Source organism: Adiantum capillus-veneris, chromosome 21 (genome assembly GCF_014529385.1).
Source record: "Adiantum capillus-veneris isolate H3 chromosome 21, ASM1452938v2, whole genome shotgun sequence".
NCBI classification, from domain to species: Eukaryota; Viridiplantae; Streptophyta; class Polypodiopsida; order Polypodiales; family Pteridaceae; genus Adiantum; species Adiantum capillus-veneris.
In genome coordinates, this window is record NC_140951.1 from 12,168,384 (window position 1) to 12,195,029 (window position 26,646).

Consider the following 26,646-nt stretch of genomic DNA (forward strand, 5'->3'; position numbering starts at 1 on the left):
GGATCGTAATTTTGGCTCATATGTCCGAATGTAGCAGCACGACTCATAATCATTCTTCAATGATTTGTATCTTGTGTCGTCCACAAGGAGCGTGCTGGCTTCATTAAATTGAGGATGCTTGCGCCAAACTGTTCACAAGAGCTTCAGGAAAATGGGCTTGTCACCGAACTGCCCCAAAAGGCCTGCCACATCCTTCATAGTGGAAGCCCATTTTTCACAATGGGACTGGTCAAAAATATTTGTGTCAAGTAAACTAAGTTGTTAGAGCAGGTATACAGTTCAGAGTACCAAAGTCTGAAAAACAGCAACAAGTTCTGTACATAACAGTACCAAAGCACCAAAGTACCAAAGTACCAAAGGACTTAAGCACCAAAGTCCGAAAAATAGCAAGTTCTGTACATAACAGTACCAAAGTACCAAAGGACTTAAATCACCAAGAAAATAAAAACAACAAGTTCTGTACATATTAGTACCAAAGTACCAAGGGAGTTAAATCACCACAATCTGAAAAATAGCAAGTTCTGTACATAACAGTACCAAAGTACCAAAGGACTTAAATCACCAAAAAAAAGAAAAACAGCAAGTTCTGTACATAACAGTACCAAAGTAAGCTGTGCAAATAGTACCAGGTTGTATGGACAGTATCAAGTTGTGCAAACAGTACTAAAAGTACCAAATGTACCAAAGGACCAAAATGAATAAAAATAACCAAAAAGAACCAAAAGAAGCAAATAGTACCCAATTGTGCAAACAGTACCAAATTGTGCTAACATTACCAAAATTATGTAGACAGTATCAGTTTGTACAAACAATACCAAATCCTATACCCGATAGTACCAAATAGTACAAAAAGAACCAATAGTACAAGAATATGTACAAATGAGTAGCAAAGGTAGATACAGTACCAAAATCAGCCAAACCGATTTGGAAGTTAAGGGATTCATACCTAAAAAGAGACTTTGCAACTTCATCAACTTAGGGAAGCAAGCATGAAGTATGGTCATTAGATTGTGTCTTTGGCTGCAGGACCAAAGCATCACGTCGCATCGCCTCCTCAGGCTAAGGATGAAATCCTCCGCATCAGGTCTGACCACGCAGTATTTGTGCCGGGAGACCTGCACGCATCGGGGCTTACATCCCTCTGGAAATGAGATTTTCCACAAATCTTCGGGTTCTTCATGACAATCCTTCAACAGAACTCCATTCACATCCAGAATGACAAGGCGCTTAGTGCTCGACTTTACGTCCAGCGGCATTGATGTATCCAATCGCTTTTCATTCAGCCACCACCTGTCCCTCACTAAAGTACCACGAAGCAAAATTAGTAAAGGAACACCCAGCCTTTTGGAAATAGAAAGTGTGGACATTTAGCACCATTAAAGGTTACCAATTGTTGACAGCATGACATAACAAGGAACGGACACATTAACATCTGACTGACATGAAACCAAACATTTACAAACACAAAATGGGATCGTATTTCATGATAAGCCAGAAGCAAGTACAAAACGTTGTTAAATAGCTAATTCTTGGAGGTTCGCGGCTTGAGACCGCGACCTTTGGGGCGCTTTTTACATTTCATAAGGAAGAGTTCGGAGAGTGTGGCACAGTCAATGTTATAACCTGTTTCTAAGGTTGTCGCCTGCCCCGCACCTTCGGCCTCCTCCATGGCTTTTGTCTCCTCCGCAAAATAAGCTACCTCCTCCGTGCCATAATCTTTCGTAGCCTCCTTCGTACCCTCCTTCGCACCCTCGGCAGGTTGTGCCTCCTTCGCACTGTCAGCAAGTTCCGCCTCACTCTTTGCCTGCTGCCTCGTCTTTCTGCCTGCCTTCTCCTCTACATACTTTGGAGTTGTATCCAAACACTCGGCCGCCGAGGGAACTTCCACTGCCACCTCCTCATCAGCCTAAATTTCTGCGTTGTTCTTCTTGCCTAGCTATATCTCTATGTCATAAACTTCCTCAATCGGTTCGCTTTCCTACTTATCCTTCTCCTACACTTCAGTTTTTAGTTTAGCTTCTGCCATACCAGAGCCCACACCAGCCTCAGACCCTTTCCCTTCCACTGTGCTAGCATTAGGGCCTTGCTGGCTTTCCTACGCTTCGGCTTTAGTGTTATCTTCCTCCAAACTGGTGTCTAAAGCAGGCTCACCCTTTTTGCCTTCCAACATGTTGGCACCAATGTCATGCAGTACTTCATGCACTAACTTGTAAGGATCTTCCTGGAACATGTGACTAGCATCTGACTTGTCGTATCCAGGAAGATCCTTCTGATCCACAGGGGTGTTGGTGTTGTCATGGGTGTCTGCACCAAAAGATCCTCTCCCTACATATACACAAAGATGAAAGAGAAGATTAGATCATAAATTCAACTGATATTATAAGCATATAGTGTCCAACACAAACACCCCACTTACTCTTCAATAAGGACCTCCCTAAAATCCAGGTCTTTGCCTCCGAAGGGATTGCAATATTGCAAAGTGCCTTCACGTAGGTATCTTCTATTCTCAAAACACCTGCAAAACACAATGGATGGTACTGATGCCTGCAGGGAAGCATGAAGGTACCAACCACGTAAGAAGCCTCCAAAGCCTCCCCACAGGCAACACAAGAACCAAACACATGTATTGTGTTTTCAGGGTTCACAACATGAGGCCTTGGTGTCAACGTGTGAATCATCCCTCTCTTCACATCAGCATAGCGCTTGCTTACAAATTCGTACTGGTCTTGGGTTTCCAGGGACTTGTTGTAGAGCCCGGCATACTCTCTTCGCAAAATAGAATGCTCTCGTAATTTACTTACCAAAACAACCAAGATGCATGGAAGAACATATGCAATAGCAAAAAATTATTGAAAGAGTACCAAAATATAACAAAATAGTACCCATCAGGCACCAAAACAGTACCAAAATTGACTGCTAGCAAGGAATAACACATGCAGTACCAAAATATTATTGCAAAATTTACAAAATAGAACCAAGACGATACCAAATCAAACAATTAGCAAAGAAAACATTATTAGAAAAAAATATCAATGTAGTATCAAGGTACTATAAATACCAAAAGTACCTAAATAACCAAAAGTACCAAAAGTTTCAACAGTACCAGAGCAGTTTCAAGCACCAAAAGTACCCAAGTCATAGTCAACATTACAGTATAAGACAGTAACTAGAAAGTCCCAAAATAGGTAATCAGACTACCCAAAGAGCAGATAAATACCCAGAGTACCAAGGATTGTGCCACATAGCACCCAAGGCAAATCTGTAAACTATATGAGTACCAAAATTCTCAAGGCAGTGCCAAAATGGTCAAAGAGAGAACCAAATAAAATAAATAAGCACAAAAGGTTACAAGGAAAGTACCAAAAGTACCAAATAGGTTGAAGTACCAAATGTTTCAACATTACCAAATCAGTATCAAGCACCAAAAGTACCCAATTCATACTCACCATTAAGTACCAAATGTTTCAACATTACCAAATCGGTATCAAGCACCAAAAGTACCCAAGTCATACTCACCATTCAGTCACACTTACAAGGAAAGTACTAAATAAAATAAATAAGCACAAAAGGTTACAAGGAAAGTACCAAAAGTACCAAATAGGTTGAAGTACCAAATGTTTCAACATTACCGAATCAGTTTCAAGCACCAAAAGTACCCAAGTCATACTCACCATTACAATATAAGACTGTAACTAGAAAGTACCAAAATAAGTAATTAGACTACCCAATGAACAGATAAGCACCCAAAGTACCAAAGATTGTGCCACATAGCACTGAAGGCAAATCTATAGACTATATGAGCACCAAAAATTCTCAAGGCAGTACCAAAATGGTCAAAGAGAGAACCAAATAAAATAAAGAATCACAAAAGGTTACAAGGGAAGTACCAAAAGTACCAAAATAGGTTGAAGTACCAAATGTTTCAAGAGTACCAAAGCAGTATCAAGCACCAAAAATACCCAAGTCAAACTCAACATTACAGTATAAGACTGAAACTAGAAAGCTCCAAAATAAGTAATAAGAGTACCCAATGAACAGAAAAGCACCCAGAGTACCAAAGATTGTGCCACATAGCACCCAAGACAGTATCTATAAACTATATGAGTACCAAAAATTCTCAAGCCAATACTATATTGTCTTGGGTGCCACATAGCACCCAAGACAATATCTATAAACTATATGATTACCAAAAATTCTCAAGCCAATACCAGAATGATCGAAGAGAGAACCAACTAAAATAACTAAGCACCAAAAGGTTACAAGGGAAGTACGAACATAGTAGTTAGTGTTCGCTTAAATACCCAAATCAGTCTAAAAAGTACCAAAATAGTCCAAAAATAAGCAAACCACTTTCAAAAAAGTACCAAGAAATTTAAAGAAGATACCAAAGCACTAAGCAGCATGTACCATAGCATTCCCAAAATAGAATTGAAAAAGACCAAATGATTAGAAAATCACCAAAAGTACCATGGATTGTGCCATTATAAAATCCAAAACAAAACAAATAGTACAATGTAAGACTCAAAAATGAGAAACAAGGAAGTACCAATATAGTACCAAGTAGTTCAAATGAGTACAAAATGAAATGAAGCAGCAACATAAAGTACTAAGGAAAGTTCCACCATTGCCCTTAGTGTTAAATAAAAGTACCAAAACAGTTAGAGAGAGTACCAAACCAGTCCAAGATAGTACTAAAACCCATAAAAATGTCAGCAAATAAACCAATCAAGAAGTGAAACATGCCAAATCACCAAACCTTGTGCAGAATAAAAACTTTCAATAGTTGTACACAATGCAATAAGCCAAAAATACAATACCTCCTGCTGTTCAACCTCAGCTTGGAGCTTCTTGATATTTTTGGAAACCCTGTGCCATTGTTACAAGCGCTGATTTTGCTCCTAGCTCAGCCTCCACCTCTCTGATCTGTTCACCATGGATAGGTATTTGTTGCCATAGCACACCGATGTGTGCCTCCAGGGTATCAATATCCTCCATCAAACTTTTTGCCACGCCCTCTTTACCTTCATATACCAGTATAGCCGGTCCTTGTTTACTTGAATAGAGGCCTTCAGGTTTGTTAGTTTTGATGACCCTAGATGTGACACCTGCTTTTGGAGTCTTTGGAGCAAGGCCTCTAAGTCATGTAGGTAGTCAGCCATTGCCCCTCTCACACCTTGCTCTCGTTCTGTGCAGATGTTGCTGCCACTTTGAGTCATGCGGGTCTTCTTAACTGAATGCGGGACAGTTCCAGGGGAGGAAGCATTTTGCTTCCTCCATGTCTCAACTTTACGGTCAAGACCGCCAATCTTAAATGATATCATCTGCAACACTCCTTCCCCAAACCGGGACCATGCTATTCTATGCCCTGTTGGGTCTTTTCTCGCTGCATCACATTTCTCGAAAGCATAACCCTTAGCAAATTTGGTGCTCAGTTCACCGCATGAAGGGGGTCCCTGATAAACTTTGGAGAATAGAAATCTACAGTCATCCATCAGATGTGGTTGTAAATGATTTAAATAAATTTTGTTGTTCTTGAAAACGGATACCCACTGCTCAGATGGCAAGTCCTCATCAATCAGGTCCTTAGGGAGTTTGCCTTCTAGACTAAGGCCATACTCCTCATGTAAGTCCTTTGTTGTATAGCAGAACCTGGTTTGTTGAGGGTACTCCTCCATTTTATTCTTACATGAAATGTCAAACAAATAAAAAATTATTGTGAAACAAATCCAAAGTACCACATTTGTTACTGTACATTTAATAACTATTAACTAATGTGTTTACAATATGATTTATCCATACTCTATTTCCATGAAACTTCAACAATAGTCTGCAATAACTTCAGTTTTAATCCTTAGCATATGATATACAAAGCTCTAGCATAAAGTAGGGAAACTATAGAATCACGTATATTGTCTCAGCTAAACCTTTCTATCCACAAACATTGAAGCTCCACAATCAATTTTCTAGAATATCCTAGAAAAATACACTTAATACTATAGACAAAGCTGGATAATTAGCACAGTCCAAGTCAATTTTCTATTTTTTCTCTCATATGCATATGGATTACAAATCCGATGCTCCAAGGTATCTAATTTTACACTGAACATTTAAATTCAAAATTTTACACCATCTAATTAACACAAGCCTGATTCCAATGAATAGCTTACCACGTCTTAACTTGTTGGCAGATCTTGATTCATCCTCATCAACACGATGTGAGGTCCGTTCGGAGTTGATTTCAGAAGCCTTGAACTGTTTTGCACTAGCCCTTGTGTTGGGACTGCTTTTGTTCTCCAGCTCTCTTTGTTGAGAGGCGGGTGTGAAAGAACCTTTGCTGTTGCTTCTCCCATGGGTGGGCATTCCCTCCTTGGCCTTCCCTTTCTGTTTGAATGTTGAAGGTGACGCTGTGCTGGCAGCAACTCCCTTGGCCTTTGGGGTCCTCATGGTGGGAGAACTCACACGATAGCAGCTCTGCTACAATGTTGAGAGAGAGAGAGAGAGCCCGAGCGCTGGCAGAAAGCGCTCAATTCAAACGGACGCAGTTCGGACCACTAAATTTACTAATTACACCACTACTCTCACACGGGCTGGCCCATTGTGAAACTGCACGACTTGTATTTTTTAGATACAATTATAGCTAAAAAATACAAATTCCAAAAATTTTGGTCCTTAAAACTTTCCCTCCAAAGGACGAAACAGGTGGAAAAACAATTGGACCTTTTTTTGTACCACCATCCTTTGCTTTCAACAGCCGGCTGGGTTTTCTCTGATTTGCCGTAAGAAAATGTCATGATCATTGATCCTCTATTCAGAATACTGCAGAGAAGCATTGGAAACATCTAATTGCACCTACATTTTTTGAGCTGACAGAGATGTCGTAAGAAGTTTATTTTTAACTCATACCAGCTGCTCATCTTTTGCTTTGCCGCATTGGACAATTTAGTGAGTAGATCATCTATTACTCCATTTCTTTTTGTTGTTTATCTCTGGCCAACAGATGATGTTCCGCTTCTGCCTTCGGCTCTTGCACCTGCCTTTGGAGATCAAGGATGATAGTCATCCTGTCTTCTAGCTCTCCTTGGAGAGCATCGATCACCATTTCAAGTTCCTTGGCCTTTGTGGTGCGGTTTAAAGCTACTGAACGGAGTCTCTCTGTCATTTCCTACATCTGACGTGCATATTCATTTACTTGGACTATTACCTTTTCATTTGACTACCACTCCTTCTGGCGTGCCAGCTAAGATGTGCCTGCATCCTTATGTGTTGCTTCTTGCTGCATCGTAACTGTTGGTGGTTCTTGTGTGGAAGTAGATGGTCGGTCTTCTTCTTGGCCATCGTGAGGCTTTGATGCCTTGACAGTTTTTGGCGGAGTAGAAGTAGAGGGTGTTGTCTCAACCCTTGATGTCTCTTCAGGTGCCAACCTTTCTCCTTTTTTTGGCTCGGGTTCCATCTGATGTGCAGTGGTAGGTGTTTCTTCCGCATCTACTTCTTTATCAGTCTCTTTTTCAGATCTACTTGCCTTTTCCTCTTCTGGCTTTTGAGTATCTGTTGTTGCTGACGGGAGCAAAGCGAACCCCGAGCCCCGACGGCCTCTAAAACACTGGGGACTGAATGGCGCGCCTCAAGCCTGTCATGGTAAAGCAAACAGGGGGGGCACCACCTAGCTTCAGCGGCTAGGACGCAAACAACACACCACCATAACAAAGTTTTCATCCAAGAGAGATGGATGCTTGGGAGTAATGATGAAGAGGAAAGGGAATGAGATCAAGTGAGAGAGAGAGAGAGAGAGAGAGAGAGAGAGAGTGAGGGAGGGGGTATAGCTGCTTAGTACTTAGGCACCAAAAAAGGATGGCGAATCCGCACACCCTTCACACATACACAAGCTCACTCCAAAACACAAGACTAGGTGGCGATTCCGCACACCTCACATGGGCAAAACATTGCAAGAAAACATACTCACAAAACCTCAAGCTTTATTTAGAGAATTAGGCGATGAAATGGGGAGCATAGGGTAGGGGAATGAGAAGGGAGAGAGTGGTAGAGCACATGGCGGATAGGTGGGAGTTGATGGCGAAGACTCGCACGAGGATTATGGCCATCATCCTTCATTTAGTTGCCCTTCATCTTCCATAGCCAAGGGTGTAGAGGTCATGCTCAAGACAAGCATGGTGATTGTGGTGATGGTGATGGTGTGTGTGTGTGTGTGTGTGTGTGTGTGCACTAGGCACACACAGTGCATAGTGTGTTCTTTGGTTATGTTGTGTGTGTCCTTAGTGTGATGGTGACCCCTCTTTATATAGGGGAGGAGGGGGAAGAAATTCTAGAATTTAGAAATGAAGAAATCATTATCTACATAGGCCATGTGACTATGGGCCCCACTCGTATGGTTGTGTGTATATGTGCCAGAACAGCAGTCTCATGAGAGAGAGACTAAGAGAGAGAGATGGGTTGATGAAAAAATGTGAGAGTTGACATGGAGAATAAAGTAATTACGAGAGGGGAGAGAGGGGAGTGTGTTCAGAGGTGAATCTGTGTGCAGATGTGTGTGAACATAAGAAAAATCAGTTAACCACCGGGTGGGGATGGGTCTGTGGGCACCTTTTTCAGTGAAACTGAGTGTGTGTGAGTGTGGGGGAGGTTATTTAGCTGCAAGACAAGAGACATGGCGCCCTTTAGAGAGAGGGGGGGGTATTTGGGTCATGGGATATGATAGGAGAGAGAAAGAGAGGGTGGGGTATACTATTTTGGAAGATAGGGTAAGTTGCATGTGAGTTAGGGTGCATTATTGGTGAGTTATAATGCATTATTGGTGAGTTATAATGCATTATTGGTGAGAGGTGGAGTAGCTTGAGGGGAGAGAGAAACGAGAAAGGACAAGGGGAAGAGAGAGGGGGTTGACCTTTTGAGTGGAGGAGAGGAAAAGGGACACACGGCAGGGCAACAGTGAAGAGAAAAAAGGGGAGGTGGGGATGGGCTACCCCGCAGGCATGAGGTGGCCTATTTTACCTTTCTTATATATTTACATAATCATACTTTATTTTTTTCTGACTTTTTCCAATGCCTTTTATCACTCCCTCCCTAAGAGGGGGTTTTCATGGGGTGGGGACGAGAGAAGAGGGGTATGGGAGCTTGGCTTGTGAAAAGCCGCCATCATTATCCCTCCCATTTTGGCTAGAGGCATTCATGTCTCTAGCACATCTGTTTGATCATTATCGTTGGAGGTGGTGGCTGATGGTGTGTCCTCATCTGGAATGTCAATTGGTGGAGCCTGGTCAAATCGAAGAAAATAAGGTTTAAGTCACCAACCATTTACCCTGGTTTTATGAAGTTCTCCATAAGCCTCCATAAGCTGGTAGCTTCCATTGGCATACTTTTTCCTGACGATGAAAGGACCTTCCCATCGGAGTAGGAATTTCTTATCCTTGCGCGTGTCGAAGCGATTGTCGTAGCGGAGCACCAACATTCCTTTCTTCAATTCTTTTTTCCGGAGATGCTCGTTAAAGCTAAGCCGTCTATGCTCTGCTTGTGCTGTATAATAATTTATTGCTTCTTCTCTATCTAGCTGCAGTCTTTCCAAGTTGATGATGTGGTCTCTCAAATGCATGTTGGGCTGTTTAAGCTAGCTTGCCATTACTCTGAGACTTTGTAGTTGCACTTCAATGGGCAAGATTGCTTCCTTACCAAATACTAGATGATACGGTGTGAATCCCAAGGATGTACGAAATGAAGTTCTGTAGGCCCATAAAGCTGGTAGTAGATACTTATCCCAGTCTCCAGGATGACTATTTACCTACTTGGTAATAATTTTAGAAACCATTCCATTTACCTTTTCAACTAGGCCATTGCATTGAGGGTAATATGGTGAAGAGTGCCTCCTTGTAATGCCCAGTTTCTGCATTAATTCTCCTACCAAGTCTGCTCTGAAACCTGGCCCTCTATCAGAGATGATCTCTAAAGGTGTGCCAAACCTACAACATATGTGCTCGTAGATAAATTTAGCTACCTCTACTGCTGTGATTCTAGTGGTGGCTGTAGCCTCTGCCCATCTAGTCATGTAGTCGACCCCCATGATAATGTAGAATTTTCTTGAGTTGGCCCTAGGTAATGGCCCAATGGCGTCGATACCCCATTTTTCAAATGGGCCATATGAGAGAATAGGTGTCTGTGGTTCAGGCATAAGTGATCTAGTGCCGGCCTTTTGACACAACTTACATGTTTTGCACCAGTGGTGTACATCACGGTTGAGGCTAGGCCATATGAAGCCTGCCTGCAAGATTTTCCTACTTGTTATGTCTAGGGCAAAGTGACCACCACAAACCCCATCGTGACAACTAGAAATTACTCCCGTGATTTCCTGAGAGAGAGGGACCTTCCTGAGTATTTGGTCCTTACCCTTACAGTACAAACCGTCATTGATGAGTCGATACCTTGTGGCCTTCCGCGTCACCATTGCTTCTGTCCCTTTGTTAAATCTGATGGGCATTCCCCTGTTTCCAAAAAATGCATGATGTCAGGAAAGGCATCACTTCCTTGAAATAGAGGGAGCTTTAGTTTTATTGCTCCAACCACCACTTCCTGTAGTCTTTCACTTGCTAGGGCATCTGCTTCTTGTTTTGAGCCCTTGGGATATGGTGTATTTGAACTTCTTCAAACTTACCCAACAAGGTTTTTACACCACTTAAGTGAGTCCTTAAACTAGGATTCTTGCATGTCCATGCTCCATTTACTTGCCTTACCAAAAGTAGAGCATCCCCAAAACATTAAGGCGTTGTACACCTTGCGAGATGCACCATTGTAGACCCTTGGTTAGTGCTGCATACTCAGCTTCATTGTTAGAATGTGAATCTAACAATTGGCCCAACGAAAATACCTTTGTCCCTTTGTCATCAAAGACCACTATGCTGCAGTTGCTTTGTCGACGCTCACTTGTAGGCTCCATCAAAGTAGAGAGAGTATGCTCCTTCTACCATCGGTGGTACTGGAGTAATCGTACTTCTCCTTCCTTAGATTGCTTCTCCTTCTTTCAAAGACTTGGTAGGTCATGAGTCCCCCCCAAAACTTGCCCTTGTCAATGCTTTCTACCTGTACCGTGTAGTCAAACTCTTGTAGACGAACTAGCCATTTAGTAAATTCTAGCAGACACATCCATGTGTTGTACAACATAGGGAAATATTTCATCCGTGGTTAGAATCACAAATTGCTTAGGCAGCAAATATGACCTAAACTTTGTAGTTGAAAATCTAAGAGCTAGGACTAAGTGTTCCACATGGGTGAAACCTTTCTCTCCTGCTGTCATCATTTGACTAGAGAAGTAGATTGGCCTCATGAAAGATGTCGTCGTATCCTTTTGGAGTAGCACAGCCCCCAATGAGTCATCACCAACACTTGAGGTGACATAGAATTTTTCATCCCACTTAGGTGGTGAGATAGTTGGCAGAGTGGCTAAGACCTCCTTTACCTTGTTGTAGTGATGTTCGCTTTCCTCGTCCCAAGTGAAAGTTGATCTTTGAGTGAGTTGTTGCAGTGGTAGAACAAGTTGTGATAGTAGATGTATGAATCTACTTAAGTACCTCACCTTCTGTAGAAAAGAGACCAGTTGACGTGCGGTCGTTGGTGAAGGTAGGGCTATGAGTGCGGACACCTTACTTGGGTCGGCGTTGATACCTTTTGCTGAAATTTCATGGCCTAGTAGAATGACTTTACTCTCCCTAATGTGGCATTTATCCACATTTAATTGCCCACCTAGGCTCTGCAACCTGACCAAACCTTCAGTTACCTTTTCTAAATGTGAAATACGGGAGCTATATATACAAAAATCATCAATGAACACTCTTATGGATGTTCCAAAGAACAGTTGAAAAACATATGTGACATATCCCTAGAATGTGGCAGGTGCATTTGTGAGACCAAATGGCATAACCCTGTATGCAAAACAACCCCATGGCATGATAAAAGTAGTTTTTAGCTGATCTTCCAAGGCTATGCGTATTTGAAAGTATCCAGAATAACCATCACAGACGGTATAGCATTCAAAACCCGCTACTTCATTCAGAATTTCATCCAAGAAAGGGAGAGGAAAGTGGTCTCTCTTTGTAGCTGCATTTAGTGGTTTGTAGTCAATACAGACCCTCCACTTACCATTCTTTTTAGGCGTCACCACTACGGGTGACACCCATTATGAGTTTTCTACAGGATAGATGAATCCCGCCTCCAGCAGTTTCCTTACCTCGGCCAAGAGTGCCTTTTCTTGTATGACCCCCAATCGTCATAGCTTTTGCACAACTGGTTTTACCCCTTCCTTCAGCTTAATATGATGTTCCACCACTGTAATTCTTGTGATTCTTTCATAGTTGTCAATGAACAGGTTAGGAAATCCCATCAACATTTGCAAAAAACTATCTTTCTCCTCAAGTGTTAATTCCGTAGACAACATACCCTTCAACCTACTTCCTCCTAGGCCAGGTGATTTTCTCTCCTCTTCATTGGGTTTCCCTTTTGGTGATGGATCACCAGTTGTGCTTACCCTTTGTGGATCCTTCATAATGATACCCATCACATCAATGGAACTGTCACTTTCGTCGATGGATGTGGTCTCCTCCTCAGAACTGGAAGATTCGCTAGTGGTTTCATCTGCCGATGTTTCCAGATTCATTTGCTTCTGCTTGCCAATCCTCATGTCGTAGTAGATTGTCTCCCCTTTCTTGCCGGTCATGCGTAGAAGGCCAGTATCCCAGTCCTGTTTTGCCTTCATGGCCATCAACCATGGCCTTCCCAAAATTAGTGGATAGCCCTCCCCCTTAGTAGGCATTACAAAAACATCTACCTCTACCTCAGTGTTGAAAGCTTTGATTTTCACGGCACTTAGCACACCCACACACTTTACTTTTGCGTTGTTTGCCATCTTTGCCTTGCATGGAGAAGGCCTGTCAACCTCGAGCCCTAATCGAAGCATCATAGCTTCGCTCATTACACAGACTTGTGCACCTCCATCAATGTAGGTGTTTCCAACCCTCTTTCCTTTTATGTTTACGTCGACAATTGGAAGGATGTCGTCCATGTTGCATCCCGAAATTGCTCCGGCTACCTTTGTTTTGGAGCGTCTTGTACTTACCATTTTAGACCATTGTCGCCTTACTTTTGGTGCAAGATGTAGCAGCTGTGGCCATGTAATCTTTGGTCCTTGCTCTGCCACATCCAATGTTTGATCATAGGGCTTAGAACTTTCCCCTAGCTGGAAGTCAGTGATGCCCAATTTTCGTCGTGGCCTGGATGGCCTCTTGCTAGTTTCTCCTCTCATGCTTCTCTCATCATCTGATTGTGTAGCCTTCTCCCTCCTAGCTCTTTTCACAGTCATGGCCTCAAGTGGTTCTAAAAAGGTTACCTTCTCCTTACCCTTGTCCCTCTCCTTTGCTCTGGGTGGATCCACTACTACGGATTTTCCTTTCTCTTCTAGCCTTATGATGTTTACAGAGTGATCAGGTGGTGGGGTTGGTGGAAGAGGTGGAATGGATGCTTGTAGTGGTGTCTGGGGTGGACGTAGAATTTGTGTTGGTGGGGTTGGTGCTCGGGGTGGGGATGTTCTCTCTCTAGGGGGTGACAATTGGTTCCTCCTACCTCCTCTATTATAGTTTTGTCGTGGTTTGGGACAGTAGTACATACCATGACCGTCTTCTCCGCAGTTGTAGCAATGATACTCCCTGTTTTGTCGTTGTGCTCTTCCAGGGTCTTGATCTCTTTCTTGACTCCTCCCTTGCTGTATTAAGTGGACACACAAATTCTGCAGTTGGTCAGTAATATGGGCCAACATATCTTGTTGGTCATCTCTTACCCCAAGAGCCGGTGGTGGTGGTATGGTGGTTGTCGTAGTTGTTGGTCGACGCGATGTTCCTGCTTCTGTTGATTCAGTTTTCTTGGCTTTCATTCGCAGCTTCTTGTCCTTAAGGCGAGCAATCTCAACGGCGAAATTTGGACTCATAGGTGGCATATTCTAAAAGACCCTCCTGCTTCAAGTCTCTCAACTTGTCCCACAACTTTTCTGAAGTGGTACCTCCCCCAAAGCGCCTCTTAAAAGCGGTTTTTAAGGGTTCCCAGTCATCCTTGGTTGCTTGTGGAAGTGCATTGTACCATGATCTAGCTTCTAGCTTCATGAGATGCTTAAAGATTCTAACCCGGGATTCATCCGTATCTTTGTTGCTCACTACACATGCTACTTCAAAGTCATCTAGGAAGTCTGTTACCAAATCCTCCCCCTTCTTTCCTTTAAATGTTGGAAATGCTACACTTGCCATGATTACTGAGAGAGAGCTAGAAAGACACACTGCTTAACTTGCAAAAGTTTTTTTCTTCTTTACAAGGAGGCGTGTATACTCTCTTATACTAGGACATAGATTAAAACTTCAAACGGTACATTGCCTTGTACCAAAGGTAAGACAAATGGTTGATCTGATGCCAGAACCTCAAAAGATCGCTCCCCACCCAGCATGGTGTCAATGACGTGCTGGTAGTGAGCCTTCAAATCCAGTATTACCTTGATTGAGCGTACACGTGTTGGTATGTGTGATCTGTCTTGAGGTAGGTTGTACTGATTCATGTGAAGCTTAGAGGTGCTTAGTCACTGTCCAAGCTTGTGGGAGAGGGTGGTGTTCTTTCCTGAAACAAACTCAGTAGATCCCTAGTTTCTCTAGTGAGAGTGTGAGCCAATAATTCCGTTATCTGTGCTGCAGCATCAGGTGCGACTTGAAAACTGACTGTGATAATTACCTCAGTGACTTGAGTTACCCGATTCTCAAAGTAGAATAGTGTTGATTCTCTATTGTGTAGAGCTCCTTCCATTTTGTTGTTGTGGGTTGGTTGTAGGTTGTGGACATGGTTTCGACCTTCTCCTTCTTCTTCTTGGCACTTGGCCTATGTATATCCACTGGGTTTGGCGTGTTGGTTGACTCTCCCACTCCAAATCGGTTACCGTTACGCCTGGCACTCGCGCTTCGATGGAGATACGGAGTTCGTCTAGTTGTGCTTGGAGCTCTTCTTCTTCTGTCGTCCAATTAGCAAATCCTGCTAGCCATTCATCCATTCACAATAGTTTAGGGGTTTCAGTTTTGTAAACTAAAGGTCTTGAGTTCGATCCTCCGTGGGGGCACCCAATCACGGGAGCAAAGCGAACCCCGAACCCCGACGTCCTCTAAAACACCGGGGATTGAATGGCGCGCCTCGAGCCTGTCATGGTAAAGCAAACAGGGGGGGCACCACCTAGCTTCAGCGGCTAGGACGCAAACAACACACCACCATAACAAAGTTTTCATCCAAGAGAGATGGATGCTTGGGAGTAATGATGAAGAGGAAAGGGAATGAGATCAAGTGAGAGAGAGAGAGAGAGAGAGAGAGAGAGAGAGAGTGAGGGAGGGGGTATAGCTGCTTAGTACTTAGGCACCACAAAAGGATGGCGAATCCGCACACCCTTCACACATACACAAGCTCACTCCAAAACACAAGACTAGGTGGCGATTCCGCACACCTCACATGGGCAAAACATTGCAAGAAAACATACTCACAAAACCTCAAGCTTTATTTAGAGAATTAGGCGATGAAATGGGGAGCATAGGGTAGGGGAATGAGAAGGGAGAGAGTGGTAGAGCACATGGCGGATAGGTGGGAGTTGATGGCGAAGAATCACACGAGGATTATGGCCATCATCCTTCATTTAGTTGCCCTTCATCTTCCATAGCCAAGGGTGTAGAGGTCATGCTCAAGACAAGCATGGTGATTGCGGTGATGGTGATGGTGTGGGTGTGTGTGTGTGCACTAGGCACACACAGTGCATAGTGTGTTCTTTGGTGATGTTGTGTGTGTCCTTAGTGTGATGGTGACCCCTCTTTATATATGGGAGGAGGGGGGAGAAATTCTAGAATTTAGAAATGAAGAAATCATTATCTACATAGGCCATGTGACTGTGGGCCCCACTTGTCTGGCTGTGTGTATATGTGCCAGAACAGCAGTCTCATGAGAGAGAGACTAAGAGAGAGAGATGGGTTGATGAAAAAAAGTGAGAGGTGACATGGAGAATAAAGTAATTACGAGAGGGGAGAGAGGGGAGTGTGTTCAGAGGTGAATCTGTGTGCAGATGTGTGCGAACACAAGAAAAATCAGGTAACCACCGGGTGGGGATGGGTCTGTGGGCACCTTTTTCAGTGAAACTGAGTGTGTGTGAGTGTGGGGGAGGTTAGTGAGCTACACGACAAGAGACATGGTGCCCTTTAGAGAGAGAGGGGGGTATTTGGGTCATGGGATATGATAGGAGAGAGAAAGAGGGGGTGGGGTATACTATTTTGGAAGATAGGGTAAGTTGCATGTGAGTTAGGGTGCATTATTGGTGAGCTATAATGCATTATTGGTGAGAGGTGGGGTAGCTTGAGGGGAGAGAGAAAGGAGAAAGGACAAGGGGAAGAGAGAGGGGGTTGACCTTTTGAGTGGAGGAGAGGAAAAGGGACACACGGCGGGGCAACAGTGAAGAGAAAAAAGGGGAGGTGGGGATGGGCTACCCCGCAGGCATGAGGTGGCCTATTTTACCTTTCTTATATATTTACATAATCATACTTTATTTTTTTCTGACTTTTTCCAATGCCTTTTATCACTCCCTCCCTAAGAGGGGGTTTTCATGGGGTGGGGACAAGAGAAGAGGGGTATGGGAGCTTGGCTTGTGAAAAGCCCCCATCACTGCCTTCTCCTGTTCCGACTCGGCTTCTTTTTATTTTTGTTCATCATGGTGGTCATCCTCTTGTGAAGATTTTGTTTTTTGGGTGGACTTAGAATCTTTCTCTTTCTGAGGCTCTGCTTCTTCATTGGTGTCTTTGCCTGCACTTGATGGTGGTGGGCTAGGCATGGGATGGTCTTGTTGTTCTATATGCGGTGAGATGGGCCGAGGAAATCCATGACTTTGCTCTTGGCTAGCCATTTCCTCAGCTTGCCTTTGGTCTTCATCTTCCTTGGCTTTCTTTGCAGCTTCTTCTGCTTCCTTCAACTTTAGAGATTCAGCCTCTTGGTACATCCTTTCCAAATATTATGTTGGATCATCCGCCTCTTTTCTTGTATGATGCTTTGTTTGAGGGCCTTTAAGTCCGGTAGGTACCCATTTTTCTAGGTCCTTTCCTTGTGCTTGCCTACTCCGCTAGTACGCCTCTTTTCTTCTTTCAAAGCATGCTTGTTTTCAAGCTGTCTCTTCTTGGTGTGCGGCCACAGCTTTTCTTTTCATCTCTTCTCTTCGAGCTCTCTTTTCTTCGTTGTCAAATCTCTCGCTGGTGTGCCGTTCTGGTGAGCTGTCAGTAGCTGACTCATCATCAGATTTATGTGATCTTTTACCTTACCTTGTAGCTCATGGAGAGGGTTGTGCTGCCAATATCCATGTATTCTGATCAGGGGCAGGCGGTAGGTTGTCGGCCATGCCGATGGCATGATATGCTATTCGATTCAAGACCTCTAGTTCACCCAAGTACATGATTTTTCCTTCCTTCTTGGTGCCCTTCAAGGTTGTCAAGACATACTGCACGTGGTCCACTGGTTGCCTTGTCATCGACTTGAGAACCTGAGTGAATGTGGTGGCCACGACGTAATTTGGTGTAGTGTACCTTGGTGGCCTTTTTGCCAGAAAATGGAAGTGTTGGTGGTACAAACGGGCTGGCTCTTCCACCTGTTTGTGGATAAGATCGATGAATGTAGCCACAGTTGTCTCTTTGGTAAATGTGCCTGTGGTTTTCCTGTCTCTTGCTCGCATGGTCATTCCTTCAGTGGGCAGTCTGAGTGCCTCTGCCACTATCTCTGTTGTGGTCACTACTTCGACCTTGTTCCCTTTGGTGTCTGATATCTGTGCGGTTCCGTCTTCTTTGATGGTGGATAGAAGCTTGTAAGCTTTCTGAAATCCACTCCACAAGGCTCTTGTTCGTAAAAATTACTGAGCCCCAACCTGCAGCTAGACTCTTTTGTCTCTGGCTTGGCAGCTACATCATATACTTCTTTGAGCAGGAGTTGCAACTCCACTTGATGCCCCTCTTCACTCTTGAACCTGCCAGTGAAGACCGTAGTGTGGTTCTCTTCTAACTGTTATTTGGAAAGGTAGGATGCCTTTGCTGCTTTGATGACTCGGGGTCTAGTTGATAAACGGGTAGTTCTTGTAGTTTCTCTTTTTGGTTTAGCTTCTTCTTGGCCCTCTCGGCTGCTTGCATTGCTCCTCTTCCGTGAATAGAGTGCAAAGTTAGCAGATTTGTCAAAATTTTCTCTAGAATGTCCTTTTAGATTAAAATGATGATAATTTGGTCCAATTTGCTTCAAATTAATTTTTGAACAAGCAAAGACATGCAAGGAACAAAACTGTATAGTCAAAAAAAATTTACAGCCAAAGTAAATAATCGTGATTATTTACAGTTGAGGAAAATTTCCAACTTTTTGCTTGGCTTTATAGGCTTGAAGTATATACCAAATACATACTCTAAGTGAAATATGGGCTCATTTGGATGCATAGGGTGAAAATGGTACCAGATTTTGGCTTTAGGTCTCTGAAATAGTAAATATAAAGGAAATTTGAGATTTTGAACTCCAAATTAATTCAAAATTGGCTAGTGGGCTTATCACATCATGTACTTTGGATGTATGATGACACAATATCCAATTCCCCAATTTTAACCAGAAAGTAAATAATCGTGATTATTAACTTTTCTTCCAAAATTGACATTTTTTGGTACAAATCGGTTCTAGGCATTGTATGGACCTTGGGTATGAGATATAAAGTGATTTGGATCAAGAAATGTGGTCCCCTACAAATTTTGACCTAGACATGTTTCATACACCTAATACAAGTCCTAAATTGAATTTGGTCAAGTTTGGTCATGTCGGCATCACTTTGTGTGCTATCGACTCTGAAATCCCCGTTTTTTGGTGACTACTCTGTCTGTTGGGTTGGTCGGTCAGCTTTGAGCTTTGGACTTGTCCGCAACATAGTCCGTGAAGCAGCCTGTCCAATTCTGGCTCATTGGGAGTCAGTTTGGCCTCGTATGTCGAATTTGACGCTTTGTAACCTTCGAGTTTTTTTTTGCTTTTTAAGGGCTTTGCTTGATGGATTTCACCAAACCAATCATATACATTGCACATGGACCTCATAAGCAAGCCATCTGTGGAGCCAGGTCAAAATTCTGGCATTTGCCAAAAACCTAACTTTTCTACTAGGGACTCCCTCGACCCTTGCTGATGGTCATCTGATTGTATAGAAAGGTTCTATTATGTTAGGGCATGCTATGGTTCAAATCCCATCTCATTTGGTCAAGCTGGCAGGTCGTTATGGTCAGTTTTAGGTCGTAGGTCTTTGTGCACTGCTCGATTTCTAGGGTTTTTTCTAGGGCTTTAGACTAGCTACCGGCCGTACAAAATGGATCACTGTCGAGTAAAGAACTTACCCCTCATGTCTCGTGTGAGACGGCGCTGAAAATGGTCAACTGTGGGCTCCGAAAAAGTCGCACGAAAGAGACCGGAATCTCTCTCTGCAAAGACTCCAAGTGGACATGAGGTGGTTTTAGCCTACCATGGATATCTATACCCGGACTTCCAAAACCAATTTCCCCAGATTCCCCTATTAGTCCTACTAGGACGTGAAATCTATGTTAGACTCAAAAATTTCGCTGATCGGATTCCTGTAGCTCATTTTGCAAGAATTTTACAAAAGTAGGCCTGGCCGCCTAATTTAGGCTTCCTGCTTCCATCTTCTGATTTCATTGAAATTTTTTGTGCTTGTCAGCCTTGTATTTTTTATCACCATCGTGTCTTCCCTTTTTCCATTTGAGCTTCCCTGCTATTTATTATTAATTTTTGACCTGTTTATTTGAAAAAATCCAAAAAACATAGAAAAATGCTCTAAAAAAGTAAAGTAAAAATCCAAGAATTAAGAAAATCCCTTGAAAAACACAGCTTTATTTTTTTTTGTTGGACTTTATTGTTTTTTTTAGGATATATACTATCTAAAAATCATCAAAAATAGTCTTTTTTGGACAAAAATAATTTTCTGATAGTATATACACTATTTACACTCATCGAAAAGATATTATCAGTGAACTTTCCCTTGGTGATGAATTATAAGGGCATTTTTAGGTAGTTTTGCAAAAAAATCACATGTTAACATGAAACTTTTTCCTCCCTCTTCAAACATTGCCCTTAATTACTTAGTACTTAGTACTAGTGCCGTTCCACCCCTCCTAGATGGCGTACTCCGGGACAACTGTGTGCATGGGTTGAACAATCGTGTCTATGCATAGCCATGATTGGCTCTACCATGATATGAAGATCCATGCAATTCAGACCAATATGTTGTGCAAGAGATGGGTCTTGAGTAATCAACTCAAGGGTTTCCGATGTCAAGGCTTGCTGTTGATGCCTACCAAAGAGCAAATCTTGTAGCTTGTGTGCTCTCTGTTTGATGGTACCATCAGGATGCTTTAGCACACTGATTTCTTCAGCTATTGGTAGCACTTTTGATTTTTGTCGAACTTTTTCTCTCCATTGGTAAGTTGGTCGGGTGGTGCTGCATGGTGTTGTGGAGTCTATTGAGACTTAACTCGCCATTGCTTGATTGGTTTCGCGGGTTGTGGAGAAGGTAAGTGATCATTTTTCTTCCAAACCATTTTCATGTTAGGTTCCTTGCTTGGAGATGCTCGTCTCAGTGTTCGAACGCTTGGAACCTTCTTTTGTTTCATCGGTGAAGTTTTAGGCACCCAGATTTGCATCGGTTTATCCTTAAGCTGTGCTTTTGGTACCCAAATTTGCCTGAATCCTTGCATGCTATATGTAGCATTTGATTGTCGAGGGGATGGAGAAGATTGACTTTGTGGATTGGTCTGCTCATTGATTCTTTTCCATTCCTCCTTGCTTGGTGCAATTGGAATAATGAGGTGCCCTCCTTTAGGTGATACCTTTAGTTGATTCGTATCCCAATCTGGTAGTGCTTTGTATGTACGCATTGACAAAGGAAATTTGGAATGGCAGCCTCTACACCAAAACAAACTCCATTGCACCACAAGGGAAATGAGATGAGGGCACCACCTAGTCTTGGAAGCGTGGACTAGGACCGCTACGCAAAGAGAGAGAGAGAGAGAGAGAGAGAGAGAGCTATCACTATGAATGAAGCATTAACCTCACTGTGTGTACAAGGAATGGATAACTTCAAGCACTCCCAACACAAATAGCATGTAGATTACTAAACAACAACTCAAGATTTAGCCAAAATCACATCAAGCACTCTCACACACACATAAAAGATCTCTCTTAATTAACATAAGTAAGAGGAGGGGAGGTTACTAGCATAAACAATTTGCACTCTAGAATGTGCAAAGAATAGAGTGAATGAATGAGCTTTATGGGCTCATGATGAGTGATACAAAGACTCAATGAGGCTGAGGGAGACTTGAAATTACAAAGGGGGGGGGCTCTTTATATAGGCAAGAGAGTGATAAGGAGTGAGGTTAAGATCCAAGTGCAATTTGTACAAATGAAGCTTGATTAGGGACATTCCACCAATGAAGAAGCTCCTTCCAAGTGATTTGTTGACCAATTTGCAACTAATTGGCTCCATCATCACTTGTGTTGTCTTCACTCCTTCCTCCATAGCTTGAGTCCAAGAGCTTCCTTATTTTAAAATGTAAAGAATCTACATAAAATCAATGCATATCTAGTAATAATAGAAAGGGGTTGAATGAAAACTTATGAATTACAACAAGATTAAGCATGATTTGAGAGGTGGTTAGAAGAGGAATTTGTGATGGTTTTATGAGCTTGAGAGAGAGGAGGAAGGAGGGGAGGGTGAGAAGAATAATGGATGATTTTTAGAGAAGGATTCAATGTGGAAAAGGAAGGGTGTGTGTGTAAAGGTAGAGGGGGTGGTCTCCACCACAGTTAAAAAAACTGGCGTCTGCCATTTTGGCCATATCTCCTAGACCGTAGATGCAAAAATTATAAAAAAAATATGTTCACAATTTCCAGCTCATCAGCTACAACTTTGATGAAGACAAATTTTCTTGGATCGGAGTGGAAGTATTTTTTAAAAATCCAGCAAAATCATGTGTCTGTTTCCTTCCTTTACCAAGTCTTCCACCTGGGTCCCATCTGTTTGAATCATCATATGGCTCCAAAGCCATGATGATATGAGCCACTCATGACCCTTGAATCATGGGTGCATGGCTCCACAAACACATCATATCTTTTCTTTTCACATTTACATATTTTCCCTTCCCTGTACCACTAGGTTCTACCGTTCACCTCCTCTGAACTAGTCAAGGAAAAATTCACATCAAGTCATTTGTTGAATTTTTCCAAGAGGTTGTTCTCACTCTTTCTTTTATTGTAAACCTCTAGAAGCAAGGAAAACCAACAAAATATAGTAACCAAAAAATTTGTGATAAGCTCGGATCATAGCCCCCCCAACCTGGCTAGAGGTATTTATGCCTCTAGCCTACTTTCTTTGATCTTGGGCTGACCTTATTCTGATGTGATAAGGCTTTAGACTCCATCCATTTGTCCTGGTCTTGTGCACTTTACCATCAATGTCTTGAAGTTTGTAAGAGCCATTTTTGGACTTTTTGGTGACCAGGAACGGACCTTCCCATCGGAAAAGAAACTTTCCATCCTTACGAGTGTCGAAGCGATTGTCATATCAAAGCACTAGAGATCCCTTTTTGATGTCTTAGATTCTGGCTTTTTATTGAACTTTTCTCTGCGCTTCTCTGCTTCTTGAGAGTAGTGGTTGATGGCTTCTTCACGATCCAATTGTAGCCTCTCTAGATCCATGATCCTTTGATGTACTTTCTCCTTTTGAGAGCCTACCTGGCTACCCAATATTCGAAGACTTGTTAACTTCACTTCAATGGGAAAAAGCGCCTCCTTTCCATAAACCAAATGAAAGGGTGTGTACCCTAATGCGGTTTTGAAGGAGGTTCTATAGGTCCATAGAGCTCCATTCAGGTGTTTGTCCCAATCTTGGGGACTGGCATGTACCTGTTTGGTGAGACTTTTGCAAATGATTCCATTTACCTTTTCCACCAAGCCATTGCACTGAGGGTAGTAAGGAGTAGAGTGTTGATGCTGAATATTTAGCTTCTGCATGAGTTCTCCTACCAAGTCTTCTCTATAAACCCGGGTCCTCTATCAGATAGTATCTCAAGAGGGGTGCCAAACCGGCAACAGATGCGGTCAAAGATGAACTGACTCACATCCTTAGCAGGAATTCTATTGGTCGGCATAGCCTCAGCCCATCTAGTCATGTAGTCTACTCCCATAATGATGTACTCTTTACCTGACTGAGTGCGTGGTAGAGGCCCTATGGTATCAATTCCCCACTTCTCAAAGGGCCCATATACCTTTATTGGGTTCTGAGGTTCAGCTATGAGCCGTCATGGTACTGCTTTCTGACATTCATCACATGTTTGACACCAGTATTTGACATCACGATGAAGACTTGGCCAAGTAAACCCAGCTTGTAGAACCTTTCTACTAGTGAAGTCGTGTGCAAAGTGTCCTCCGCACACATCATCGTGACAAGATTTTAAAATCTCTTCAATTTCACTCTTCAAAGGCACTCTCCTAAGCACACCATCCTTACCAAGACAATACAAATTATCATTTACTATGCGATACCTAGTAGCCTTCCTAGCTAACCATCGCCTTTCCCCTGCATTCAAGTGTTTAGGAGCCTCTCCTTGCTCCAAAATGTGCATAATATCTTCTAAGTCCTCCTTGCCTTGCTGAAGTGGAAGTTTGATGGTCACTGCTCCCACTATTGACTTATTTAACTTTGATGATGCTAGGTGGTCTGCATCCTTGTTCTGGTCTCTTGGCACATGATGTACTTGTGCCTCCCTAAATCTCCTCATAAGAGCTTTGGCTTCTATCATTTTAGTAGAGAGACTGGCATTTTTGCAAGCCCATGTACCTTGCATTTACCTTACCAAAAGCATTTAATCTCTCAATTGAATTATCCAGGCACCAACAAAGGCCATGAATTAGAGCTTGATATTCTGCTTCATTGTTGGAGTGGACATCTTCTAGAGTGATCCCTTCACCATGGACTGTCTCTCCCAATGGAGATAAGACCATGATGCCTACAGCTGCCTTATCCTTGGTTCTCTTGTATGCTCCATCAAAGTAGAGGCTATAAGCATTGACCAGAGCCTCTAGAGCTGGAGGTGGTGGAAGTTCCTTTCTCTTCAAATGGAAAACTTTTTCATAGCACTTGTTTGTTAAAATGTCAGCTAAGCATGCTCGAGTTGTTCTTTCAACCTGTATCATATAATCAAACTCTTGAAGTCGCACCACCCACTTTGCTATTTTGTCAGATATTTCCATATGTTGTAGTGCATAGGGAAACATATCCTCCACAATGATAATTACAAACCTCTTTGGCAGCAAGTATGGCCGAAATTTGGTTACCGCAAACATGAGGGCTAACACTAGTTGTTCCATCAGGGTGTAGGCCTTCTCTGTGTTTTCCATGAGGTGGCTAGCAAAATACACAGGCCTCGTAAAGGATGTTTTTGGATCTTTTTGTAGGAGGGAAGCACCAATGGCCTCTTCTCCCACACTAGGGTTCACAAAGAATGTTTCTTCCCAACAAGGTTGGAGGATTACATGGAGTGACCCTAACATTTTTTTTATCTCTCTAAAATGCCCATCACTTTCTTCGCTCCAAACAAGCGTCTCTTGACGAGTCAGCTGTTGTAGAGGAAATATCACTTGGGAGAGTAAGTGTATGAATCTACTCAAATATCTTAGCTTTTGCAAGAAGGAGATTAATTGTTTGATGGAAGTTGGGGAAGGTAGATTTAGCAATGTTTCTATCTTTTCAGGATCTACCTCAATTCCATCAATGGACACTACATGCCCCAATAGTGTAACCTTGATTTCCCCAATGTGACATTTGTCCTTGTTTAGTTGTCCACCCAGCTTAGCTAAAAGAGTAAATCCTTCATCAATCTTGCCGAGATGCATACTTTTGGAGCTGTAAATACAAAAGTCATCTATGAAAACCCTTATGGACTTACCAAAGTAAGGTTGGAAGACCATATTCATGAATTGTTGAAAGGTGGCTGGAGTGTTGGTGAGACCAAAAGGCATGACTCGAAATGCAAAGTAGCCATCACACACTGTGTATCGCTCATGGCCTGCTACTTCATTTAGAATCTCATCTTGAAATGGGAGAGGGAAGTGGTCCCTTTTTGTTGCAGCATTTAGTGGCTTGTAATCCACGCACACTCGCCATTTACCATTCTTCTTTGGCCTCACCACTACTGGGGAGACCCATTCTAAATCTTCTACTGGGTATATGAATCCTACTTCTAAGAGTCTCTTCAACTCGGACAATAGTGCATTTTGTTGCACAACTCCTAATCTTCTTAGTTTTTGTACCACTGGCTTGCTCCCTTCTTTTAGATGGATATGATGCTTCACTACAGTGACACCTGTAATGTGAGTGTAATCAGAAATAAACAATGATGCATGCTTCTTGAGAACATTTACATAACCCTCCCTTTCTTCTTCCTTTATATCTTTGGATAACATCTTCTCTAGGCTGGCATCCCACACATTCTCCATTTGGATCCTTGGGTTGTCTTCTGATGAGGTAGTTTCCTTTATGGTGACGCACATGACTTCGAGAGTGCTATCACTCTCTTCACTTGAACTCTCTTCCTCTTTCATGGATGAGGAGCATCCACTTGAGATCCACTCATCAATTGACGTCTCTAGTTCAAGGTTCTCTTGTCGCCCATTCTTCAAGTTATAAACCACCTTCCGACTATGGCCACCCACATGAGGCCTCAACTCCAAGTCTCCTGTTGCCCAATCTTTCCTAGCTCCTATACCCATGAGCCAAGGTTATCCTAAAATAAGGGGGTATCCTTCTCCCTTCACTGGCATCACATAAGCATCAACCTCTGTAGTGATTCCAAAAACAGAAACTTTGAAAGCTTTCACTACACCCACACAAGTGACAGAGACATTATTGGCCATTTTTTCCCTAAAGTTTGATGATTCCATTACCTCTAAACCCAATTGATGCATTAGCTTTTCTGTCATGACACAAACCTCTGCTCCACTATCAATGTAAGTTTTTGGAATCCGTTGTCCCTTGATTTGAGCCTCCACCAACGGCACTATATCCTTGAGACCATAGGCTTTGATTACACTTACTAGCTTACTTTGCTTTGCGCTCGTGCTCACCATTTTTTACCACTGTCGTCGCAGCTTTGAGGAGATATGAAGTAGTTGTGGCCAAGTAATCTTTGGTCCTTGAGAACTTACATCAGCTGTCAAGTCATAAGGTTGTGTCCGAGATCCCATAGGGAAATCAGAGATGTCAATTTGAGACCTAGTATGGGTCTTTCTCTTCTTGGCTTCATCTTTAGTTTCCCGAGATGTACTTGCTTCATTGCTTGCATCCTTGCTTATTTCTTTACTTACTTCATCTTGGACACGCACACGCTTGATAGGCATTGTAGCCACTTCATCTATCTTCATCTTCCCTTTAGCTATTTCTTCCTGGTTGCTTCTGCCCTTGACGACCTCCTCCATCCTTATGATGTTCACATTTGTTTGAGTAGCAGGGGCTTGAGCTTGAGCACAAGG